This window comes from Sorex araneus, chromosome 2 (genome assembly GCF_027595985.1).
Source record: "Sorex araneus isolate mSorAra2 chromosome 2, mSorAra2.pri, whole genome shotgun sequence".
Taxonomy (NCBI): domain Eukaryota; kingdom Metazoa; phylum Chordata; class Mammalia; order Eulipotyphla; family Soricidae; genus Sorex; species Sorex araneus.
The window spans coordinates 133,096,402-133,107,775 of NC_073303.1; positions in this window are offsets into that span (position 1 = coordinate 133,096,402).

An 11,374-nucleotide genomic window follows, 5' to 3' on the forward strand; every position below is an offset into this window, starting at 1 on the left:
GGTACCATAAATAGAGGTCTAATGTTTCTGTTTCCTAATATTTGGACTTAAAATATGTCTATCAAAGTTAAAGAACATAAATTTTTCCTGTTTCAGATAAGCTATTAACCCATCCTCGTGTGGGATGGTTTCTTCACTTGAGTAAAGGTGGTGTTGCTTTTGTGATTCTGCTGCGTCTGGTTCCCCGTGGCCACTCGCCACCTTCTGAGAAGGCTGTCTCCAGCCAGCAGCCGGGTCCTGGGCACAGGCAGGAGCCAGTTGGTCTTGGCCGCGATTGACCCACAGTCGCTGGCTTCATTGGCAGGGTGCTTGAACCATTACCTGTGATAATACCACCGGTGCCTCCCTGATGATTCCCTAAGCCCTCGTTCCTCTCAGATGTTGGGGAGAGGAGTGGGGAGATACCTACGTGATGTCTCCCCGTCTTGTGAAGATGATGAGAAAATGAAACACCGAAGCAGTGTGCCCTCATTGAGTCTTTCCTTGACGATTTGTCAGGCATGAAGGAGCGTGAGTAGTTTTATATGTTTGGGCAGAAGGTTCTCAGATGGCTGCCTTTTCCCACCACGTACCCCATTGATGCGCCTTATAAGACAGTAGAACATCTAGGTTTCATTTATGCGGGGGGTGGGGGGCGGTGGGCCATACCTGATTTTGCTCAGAGATCACTCCTGGCAGGGCATGGGGACCACATGTGATGCTGGGATGGCCACATGCAGGGCAAGTGCCTTACCCTGTGTGCCATCCCCCCATGTGCCATCTCTTCACCCTGTGTGCCATCTCTCCGCCCTGTATGCCATCTCTTGGCCCCAAGTTGCATTCCTTTTGTTTGGAGTAAGGGCTCGGTAGTGGCTCTACTCAGGTGTGACCTCTGGGGTGTTTGGGTAGCTCTGTAGTGCCAGGATTGATTGAATCTTGACGCCTTGTGCAAGGCAAACACTTGCTGTACTATGTCTCTGTCCCCAAATTCTTTTGATGGCCAAAGAATAAGTAGATCTGAGCACTTACGTGGTTTGAGATCCTGGGTTCAAATCCCCATACCACTACATATGTTATATATATGTAAAAATGGACCTTAAAAGTTTTAAGTCCTCTAGAGGTAGAATTTGAGTCTTGATTGTATATATCCCTAAAGATCTTTACAGTAACATTTTAAGCACACACTCATGCAGATATATGTGCATGTAGAACTGGGAATAAGTTGTGTTGCTGTGAGTGACATTTCAAAGTGGTTTTTAAGCTACTCGGAATGCTTAACTTTAGAGGTGGACTTGTATTATAAAAACATGTTAGCCTTTACATAAGTTTACCCATTTGTACCAACGAACTTTACGAGTTATAATTTTCTTAATTCTTCCTGACTTCTCCCTTAGTAAGATTCTGAAACTTCGATGCCTGTATCAGGGCCAAATCTGCCCTAAATCAGAATTGTATTTCCTGCTGATTCGAATCCTTAATGACTGGACAGAGTATTCATTCGGCACTGATCACCGACTTAGGATTTGGGCTCAGTGCAAACTAGATAATAGAAGCTATTAGCATCACGTTTAAGATTTATTTTCGGCGGGGGGAGGGGAGGAGGATGTCAGTCATGCCATCAGTGTGGGAGGGGGATGTGGCTTCTGGAGCGAGGCAGGGCTTCGTGTGCAGAAGGTGTCTTTCACTTCCTGAGGCCCGTCTCTGGCCTGCTGGCAGCTGAAAGGCTTATGGACCAGGAGTGTTGCTCCGTGACAGAGCTCACCATATGGTGTGTGAGGCACTGAGGATTCGTTTGCTTTTGCTTTTTGTTTTGGGGAACCACACTCTGTGTGGGCTTACTCCTGGCTCTGCTCAGGGATCACTTCTGCCAGCACTTAGTGTAACCATGTGTGGTGCTGGGGCTCAAACCGTGATCAGCAACATGCATGCAAGGCAAGTGCCTTACCTGCTGAACTATTGCTCCCACCCCCTAAGTTGATCCCCGGTACACAGACCCATTATAGTTATAATAGTATCAATATAGTTATGATGGTATCAGTTGCAGGATACACTCAGGTACTTAAGCAAATACTGGTTCTTAAGATGGGAAATGGGTAAATAATAATAGTAGTCCTTATTGTAGTTTAGTTGACTCCAGCAGATAGAAAGTCTATGCAGGCCAATACAGTGGAAACTGGAAACATCAAAAATTACCCCACTCCAATGCCTGCACTGCAATCAAGGGGAGCCACTGTGATGCCAGGCAGAGCCAGTGTGTTGCATCTGCATCAGACTTACGGATGGATTTAAGCTTGTGCTGGGGAAATGAGGCCTCAGGCTTTGTTTAGAAGGAGCAGGCCTAATCATTAGTGTTGCCATGCTCTGCATGTGAGCAACTGCCACAAGTCAAGTCCATAATTGCCTGGTTCTCTCTCATCATTTGTTTCAAGGTGCTCAGACCAATATAAACTTATATTTAATCCCAGAGCATTTAAAACACCTCAGCAGCTTCACACGGCTTTGTCAATGATAACTGGGTTATGCCAGGGCCGGGGGCTGGAGAGATTGCTCCATGGGCCCGGCGCATTCTCACGAACCATTCAGAATTACACGGGCTTTCCCAGGGCACTGGCTGAGGGCAGGTGGCCCTTGCTTCCTGCTAGCTGTCCTTCGAGGTAAAAGAGCAGGTGATAGCATTCAGCGTCCTCAGCACCCAGGATGCTGCAGCAAGCTGCAGGAGGATGGCGAGACAATGATAACGGCGCTCTGCAGCTTGCTCAGGCAGAGGGGAGTGGGGAGGGGGCAAAGGCACTTAGTAGTTTGCCTTGTTCTACTCAGAGCATGGTTCAAGTCTTTCCTCCTTTTTTCACGGTTTGTATGGATATCAATAACTGGAGGTTATTTGTAAACTAGAACACTGAGCAAACCTTTTCTAGTTGAGATTTTGAAAGCTGCTGGGGAGACCAAGCGTAGCACAGCTGGGGATGGCTTCGGTGGCCCCTGGCCACCACACAGTCTTAGTCCAATCTGATGGGCAAGGTTGTTGGGAGAGGTCCCTGCCTCCCGCCTGGCACCACTGGTTATGACCCCTGTGAAGATAACACTGACATCACGCACAGTGAAGGAGAGTGATCACATACATTGGATGTCTATTTCTGTATTCCAGGTTAGTCAAGATGATATAGTCAACATTCTATACACTTCATGTTTTACTTAAAATTATAAATACAATACAGGAAAATTGCAAATCAGTACATTTGGGTGGGAACCCTGGGACCCCCGAACACCTGCCAGGCACCCCTGTCCCCCAAAACAGAACTTTTCTGTTCAAAGGATACACAGGATACCATTTTCAGTGCAAGAGGAAGACTGAAATGGTTAGCATCATTTTAATAAATCTCCATTAACCAGGATGCAGTTTTCTTTCTAGACCACTCACAAGCCTTAACATGAGAACAGAAACATACCTATTTTTAATTTATTTTAAAATGTTTTTCTTGAATCACCTGAGAATAGATTGACTTATTTATTTATGTAAATTTTGGGACCACACAGGGTCACTCCTGGCTCTGTACTCAGACCTTATTCCTGGTATTGCTCAGGGGACCATATGGGGTGCCGGGGATCAAACCTGGACCAGCCACATGCTAGGCAAGTGCCCCACCGCTGTGCTACTGCCCCAGCTCCTGTTTGTTCTTAGATTTAGTTGAGCAACAACCAGCCAGGGCTGGGGCCACCACAGAGGTGGCCTTGTATGAAAGCGACCAGCATGAGGGCTGGGAAGATGGAACTGAAGAAGAGCTTTGCATTTACTTAGACAAAGGTGAGTGGGACAGCATTGCGAGCCTCATTCCAAACAAAGCTGAACCCTGGGCAATTCCTGCCTGCTGGGATCTGTCTGAAGGCCAAAGAAGCTATGAGAGCGTCTGGGTCTAATCAACAAGAAAAAATGGACTATTTTAATGGGAATTAAATAAATTTCTGACTACTATGAGAGGAGACACTTGGCAGGGCTGGGCTCTGGAGAAAGGAGCAGATTGAACAAAAAGCAATAGTAGATCCACAATGGGTGAGGTGGGGGAGCAGAACCATTACCCTAAAGAATTAACACTAGACACATTCTCAATAATCTGTGCGATTGGTTTATTGTGAACTTTTTCTCATGCTCAGTTCATTTCTGGCCCAAGAGGAGAAGCAGAACTCATGGGCAGTAGGGCTGGACATGGGGTGGCCAGCTTCACTGGCTCAACACGGAGGTGGGGTCTGCCTGCATATAATTTTACATTTGTCTTCCACCATTTCCCTGCATTCTTTGGTGTCCTTTAGTTTCTTTCTCCTGAATGACTGGTATCATGGCAAGCAAACAGTACGGAGGTGACTAGTGATGGTGTGTGCCGCCAAACTCCTCACTCGGGTCAGGGCTTATTGTGTTTCGTAGCATTGATTTTTCAGGAAAATCTAAAGCACTTCATGGGGGAAAGATCACGATTCCTGGCGTAGTTTCTGAGTTTCTTGAGGGTCTTTTGTTCACTTACATGGAACAGTGAATCACGAAGAGCAGAGCAAAGACTATTGATGAAGATCCTAAAAATGCTGCAGTTGAAGGCATTAAAGTGATGGGAATAGGGCCAACGCCATGGCACAGCAGGTAGGGGGATTGCCTGCAAGCAGCTAACCCAGGTTTGTTTTGTTTGCTTTTTGGGTTACACCTGACTCTGCACTCAGGAACCACTACTGGCGGTGCTCAGGAGACCATATGGAATGCTAGGAATCGAACTCGGGTCGGCCGCATGCAAGGCAAATACCCTACCTGCTGTGCTATCGCTCCAGCCCTGCTAACCCAGGTTTGATCCCTGCACCCTAGCTGGTGCCCTGAGCTCCGCCAGGAGTGATAACCAGAGCACAGAACCAGGAGTAAGCCCTGAGCTCCTATGGGTGTAGGCCAAAAAACGAAAAAGGAAATTACAGATTTCTGTAGTAGACCCAAGATTTGGCAGACGGGTGAACGACTAGGGGAGGAGAGGTACTCGGTCCTGTCTGCGGTTGCTGAGCTTTCCACAGTTACGGCAGAGATGACCCGAGTGTGTGGCAGCAGACAGTGCCCCAGCACCACTCCATCCCCGTGGGCAGGTGGGACAGGGAAGAGAAGACGGACCCCTGCGGGCTGTGCCACACCTGAGGGGCTTGTGGATACTCAACCCCCATCAAAGGGTCCCTGCATCCCCCGCCAGGCCACCTCCAAGTCCTGTGAGTGGCTCATGCACAACCACTTCTGTTAGCCACCAAACCTTAGGGGACAACCCGGCACAATCCTTCCACGCCTCTCAGTGGCCTCTGAGCAGCCAGAGCCTATGACGCTGGAGCCACTCCTGCCTCCACGTCTGCCTTACTGGACAGCTGGGTTTGGGGGAGGGGCAACAGAGTGTGGTGCTCTGGGCCAAGGCATCAGCAGTGCTCAGGGCCTTTTCCTGGCTGTCTGCTCAGGCCTGCATGTGCAGCGAGGGGAAAATAACCAGGATTAGCAAGGTGCAGGGTGACATCTGCATCTTCACTCTGCTCCCCTGCCAGGTATTTGTACCCCGCTCCCCTAAGTGCCTCCCTGCCTCAGCCTATTTCAGCCCCAGGGCATTCTCAGACTTGCTGGCTGCATCTTGATTCCCCTGGCCACCCTCAGCCCTCGCTGCTCCCCGCAGCCAGCTCTTCCCAGCCTCGAGGACTGTGCTGACCTGTTGGGAGGGTGTTGATTCTGCTCCGTCCATCCTGCCGCCCCCCAGGGCTGTCTCGTGCTCCAGATACTCATGCTGGGCTTGCTGCTCAGTGCTCTCTGGGGCGTGGGAACAGTCTCAGAGCTGTGAGGGACCCCGAGGCTGCAGTAGCAATGCTCCAAGGGGCTCGAGGCTCTGCCTGGGGACCAGGAACCGGCATGAGACTTCAGCCTGGGAGGTTCCATCCTGTCGGGTCCTAGGGTAGAGGGCACTGTTCATTCAGGCACGGGTCCAACATCACACCCTCCACCAGTGTCCCCCCAACCTCCGTAGAATTATTTGGGGCTTTTGTTTTGGGATGGCACACCTGGAAGTACTTGGCCCACTCCTGGCTCTGTGCTCAGGGCTCACTCTGGGCTCTGTGCTCAGGGCTCACTCTCAGCTCTATGCTCAGGGCTCATTCCTGGCTCTGTGTTCAGGGTCACTCCCGGTTCTGTGCTCAGGGCTTGTTCCCGGTTCTGTGTTCAGGGCTCACTCCTGGCTCTGTGTTCACAGCTCACTCGTGGCTCTGTGCTCAGGTCTCACTCGTGGCTCTGTGCTTAGGGCTCACTCGTGGCGGTGCTTAAGGAGACCGTACAGGGTGCAGGGGCTTGAAGCCGGCCGGCTACTTGCTCTAGCCACTTGCAACATCCTTGAGTGTTCCCCTCTGCTTGGCCAGATAGGCTCAGCAGGTCTTCTCAAACTGCATGTTACTTACTGCATGGAAACTGATATTCAAACACATAAAAGGCCTTGGAGAGGCACGGGCACCTCAAAGACCTGGGATCTCTCTCCTTCCTTCTCGAAGGGCCGAGCTGGAAGCCAATGCTGAAGGGCAGTGCCCTGTGGCCATAGGCCAGCCGAACACCAGCCGCCTCTGCGCCCAGGCTTCGTGCTTGCTCCATGCTGTCTCACGGCCCTGCAGATCCTGGCTCATGTCAGATGCCACGTGGCATCACGTCCGATTGTGGAGGAATGTCCTTCTCATGTTAGGGCAAACCCCAGAGTCAACAACTGAGATCCTGGAGGAGAAACCGGCCCTGGGGGCAGGGCCCAGCTGGCAGGGACAGGTGGCCCCTCCCTCCCAGGAAGCGCGTCTCTGCCAGCCCTAGCCCTGTGCTCCGGGCTCACTGACTTGCTGTCCTGCCTGTCCCCTTCCAACTGGCAGCAATGCCCAACACCCCTCCTGCCAGGCTCCTCACACCTGGCACTCAAGACGGAAGTTCAGAGTCCAGACGGAAGACAAGTCGCGCCGTCTCTTCACAGGAGTCAGAGGTGCTGGAGTCAGAGGTGTGCTCAGGGCTTACCCCCGGCTCTGTGCTCAGGGCTCACTCTCAGCTCTATGCTCAGGGCTCATAAAAGCTAGCCTTTTGCTGGAAGCAGATGCGGATTCAGACCCCGGCCCAGAGCAACTTTCCCCAGTGAGTGCAGAATGCTCTGAGTTTTGCAGATGTGGATATTGGCAGCATGCCCCAGGGCAGTGCAGAGAGCTGGCTCAAGGCTGACGTGACTGCCTGTCCCCACCCCCTGCTTCAACTGCCAGCACATTGGGACCCCCAGCGACACCAGGGCTGAACAAAAACATTAATCTATGATAGAATACAATGAAATATACTCAGTATAAAGATGACCCTCATTGCCTGTGTGATACATTCTACTCTCTTATTTTTCAAAAATTATTATAATAAAATGGTTCATGATTTGTCGCATTCAATATTCCACAACAATCCCACTACCATTGCACCTTCCCACCACCATTATCTCCAATTTTCCCGCTCATCCCTCAAACCTGTCCCCCAGTGGCACCAGAGTGATCCCTGAGTACAGTGCCAGGAGGAAGTCCTGAGCACAACTGAATGTGACCCCAAACCCACAATTTAAAAATAAAGAAAATGCCAACTGGAGTAAGACACCACTGTAGACAAGATGTGTTCTATCAAGTATTAGAGGATGGCAAAAAATAAAATAAATCCCTGATCACTAAATTAGAAGTTTCGTTTTAGAATCACCAAGTTCATTTGTTTATTTTTCTTCTGGGAGCCACACCCAGCAGTGCTCAGGGGCTGCTCCTACCTCGTCTGTACTCGGGCATAACTCTCGGTGGTACTGGGGACAGTGTGGGATGGTGGGTATCAGACCCGGGTCAGTCATGTGCCAGGCAAGCCCCTGCTCACCGTGCTCTAGTTCTGGACCCTAGCTGGGGGTTGCCAGGGAAGGGTGAGGCTCAGCCCCCAGCCCTGGGTGTTGCTGAAGCTGCCCTGCGTGAGCTCGGCGAGGAGAGATCAGCAGCCCCGCCTCTCCTCACTCCCAGGAGCTTGGTCGTGCATGTGCATATTTAAATCATAACCTGATGTTTTCCCATTTCTATTTTAGTTAAACTTGTCCAAGTTCTGATTTCTTCCAGGGTTTGAACTTTCTGGCAAATGAGGTCATTTTGTGATCCATACAAAAGGCACCTCTTAGCGCCAGCACCGGGAACAGAAGAGGTGACTTCTGTGGCTGGAGGGGGCGAGAGTCACCCTCCCTGCCAGGTCCTGAGTGAAAATACTCTGTAAGGAAAATGCCTGTCTCTGTTTGCTTGGCGGCTCATCACTGGTGCTTAGCGCTTCTCCTGTCTTTGAGCTCAGGGGTCACTCATGGCAAGGCTCAGATACCCTCTGTGGTCTCAGGGATGTCTCCAGGTCAGCTGCGTGGAAGGCAAGGGCCTTGCTGCTGTACTATTGCCTAGCCCCAAAACATTTGTTTTTTAAACTTTCGTTGGATGCTTTATGTATCCAGTACCTGTTGATGAAGTAATGGTTTACTCCCAAACCCTGCTGCTTGGAACTCTCATGGTTTGCAGACAGACCCAGGCAGGAGAGTTTGGCTGCACTCACCTCACCCTGAGAAACCCAAGCTAGGGCTGAGTTCTTGATGCTGGCTGGAGCGCACAGTGGTCAGTGCTTCCCCACGCCCCCTGGCCTCTTCGCTCCAAAGGCTCAGGGCTTATGAGCAGGGGAGCTGCTGCATCCCCTCTCGCCTGCTATTGCTGCTGTTTCTGCTGTTGAGCCAGCGTCTTTCAAACATCTGCCCTGGCCCCAGGTCGTGTATTCTGCCTTATTCTGAAGGGACGTCAACTTCCTTCTGCGAGACGAACACGGGATAGGCTGTGTGCATGCAATCATCTTTGGAAAATCATTCGGCACCAAGTTTGTCTGCTAGTTTTCCTACTTATATATATTCTCAGATTCCAAATTTAATGTGCGCTTCTAACAGATTGATGTGTTTTTCCATACAAACTAGATACTATACACACTATGTATACAGGTGTTGTTACACTGGCTTATTCTTTTGCTTTTTGAGTCACTCCCAGCAATGCTTAGGGGTTACTCCTGGCTTTACACTCAGGAATTACTCCTGGTTGTGCTCAGAGGACCAGGTGGGTTGCTAAGGATCGAACCTGGGTCGGCCATGTGCAAGGCAAATGCCCTACCCTTTGTACTATTGCTCCAGCCCCAGTTACACTGCTTTTTAAAAAAGCACAAGCTATATTATTTTTATATAATTTTAAATATAATTACGTTTTGTATAATTATATACTTATATAATTTTTTTATATAATAGGGCATTTGCCTTGCACACAGCTGACTCAGGTTCGATTCCTCTATTCCTCTTAGAGACCCCGGCAAGCTACCACAAGTATCCGGCCTGTACGGCAGAGCCTGGCAAGCTACCTGTGGCATATTTGATATACCAAAAACAGTAACAACAAGTCTCACAACGGAGACGTTACTGGTGCCCACTCGAGCAAATTGATGAACAATGCAACGGCAGTGCTACAGTGCTGCATTTATTTTTTTTTAATGAATTACCGTGAGGTACAGTTACAGACTTACAAACTTTCGTGTTTACATTTTAGTCATATAATGATTGAATACCTATTCCTATACCTGTGTCCATTCTCCACCACCAATATTCCCAGTATCCCTCCCACCCATCCCCTCTCCCCCTCCCCTGCCTCTGTGGCAGAGCATTCCATTTTACTCCCTCACTCCTTTTGGATGTTGTGGTTTCCAATACAGGTATTAAGTGGCCATCATGTTCAGTCTATAGTCTATTTCCAGCACACATCCCATCCTAAGCAAGTCCTCCAAGCATCATTCACTTAGTGTTCATTTCTCTATACCAGCTGCCTCTTCCCCCAGCATGTGAGGACTGGAGCAATCCTCCTGGTCCTTATCTCTACTATCCTTGGGTGTTAGTCTCCCATTCTTTTACTTTATATTCCACAAATGAGTGCAGTCCTTCTATGTCTGTTCCTCTCTTTCTGACTCATTTCATTTAGCATGATACTCTCCATGTTGATCCACTTATATGCAAATTTTATGACTTTATCTTTTCTAACAGCTGCATAGTATTCCACTGTGTAGAGGTACCAAAGTTTCTTTTTTTTTTAGATTTATTTATTTATTTTTTGGTCACACCCAACATTACACAGGGGTACTCCTGGTTCTGCACTCAGGAATTACTCCTGGCGCTGCTGGAGGACCATATGGGATGCTGGGAATTGAACCCGGGTCAGCCATGTGCAAGGCAAACGCCCTATCCTCTGTGCTATCACTCCAGCCCCAAGTTTCTTTAACCTTTAACCAGTCACCTGTTCTCCGGGAACTCGGGTTATTTCCAGATTCTGGCTATTGTAATCAGTGCTGCAATGAACATACAAGTGTAGATGTCATTTCTACTATATATTTTTTTCATCTCCAGGATATATTCCCAGAAGTGGTATTGCTGGGTCAAATGGGAGCTCAATTTCTAATTTTTTTTGAGAAATGTCCATACTGTTTTCCAAAAGGGCTGAACCAGTCGGCATTCCCACCAGCAGTGAAGGAGAGTCCCTTTCTCCCCACATCTGCGCCAATACCAGTTGCTTTTGTTCTTTTAGATGTGGGCCAGTCTCTGTGGTGTGAGATGGTATCTCACTGTTGTTTTGATCTGCATCTCCCAAATGATTAGTGATGAAGAGCATTTTTTCATGTGCCTTTGACCATTCGAATTTCTTCTTTGAGAAAGTTTCTGCTCATTTCATCGCCCCATTTTTTATTTATTTATTTTTTAATTAGTGAGTCACAGTGAGGGTGCAGTTACAGATTCACACATTTTCGTGCTTGTTTTTCTCTCATGCAATGTTTAAGAGCCCATCCCTCCACCAGTGTCCATTTTCCACCACCCATGAACCCAGTATCCCTCCCACCCCCCCAGTCCCATCCCTCCACCCCACCCCGCCTCTGTAGCGGGGCATTCCAATTTGACATCTCTCTTTACTTTTGGGTGTTGTGTTCCAAATAGAGGTATTGAGTGGTCATCCTGTTCAGTCTATAGACTACTTTCAACACGCATCTCCCTTCCCGCGCAGGATCTCCAATCACATATTACTTGGTGTTCCCCTCTCTATCTGGGATGACTTTCCCCCAGCGTGAGAGGCCAGCTTCCAAGCTATGGAGCCAACATCCTGGTATTATATACTACTATTCTTGGGTATTAGTCTCCTACTCTGTTGTCCTATCACCCCATTTTCTGATCGGGTTGGATGTTTTCTTCTTACAGAGTTCAACCAGTGCCTTAAGCTATATTATTTTACATTTTGCTGTTTTACTCACTGTTACATAAAAAATAGAGTGCTTTGTTAGTGC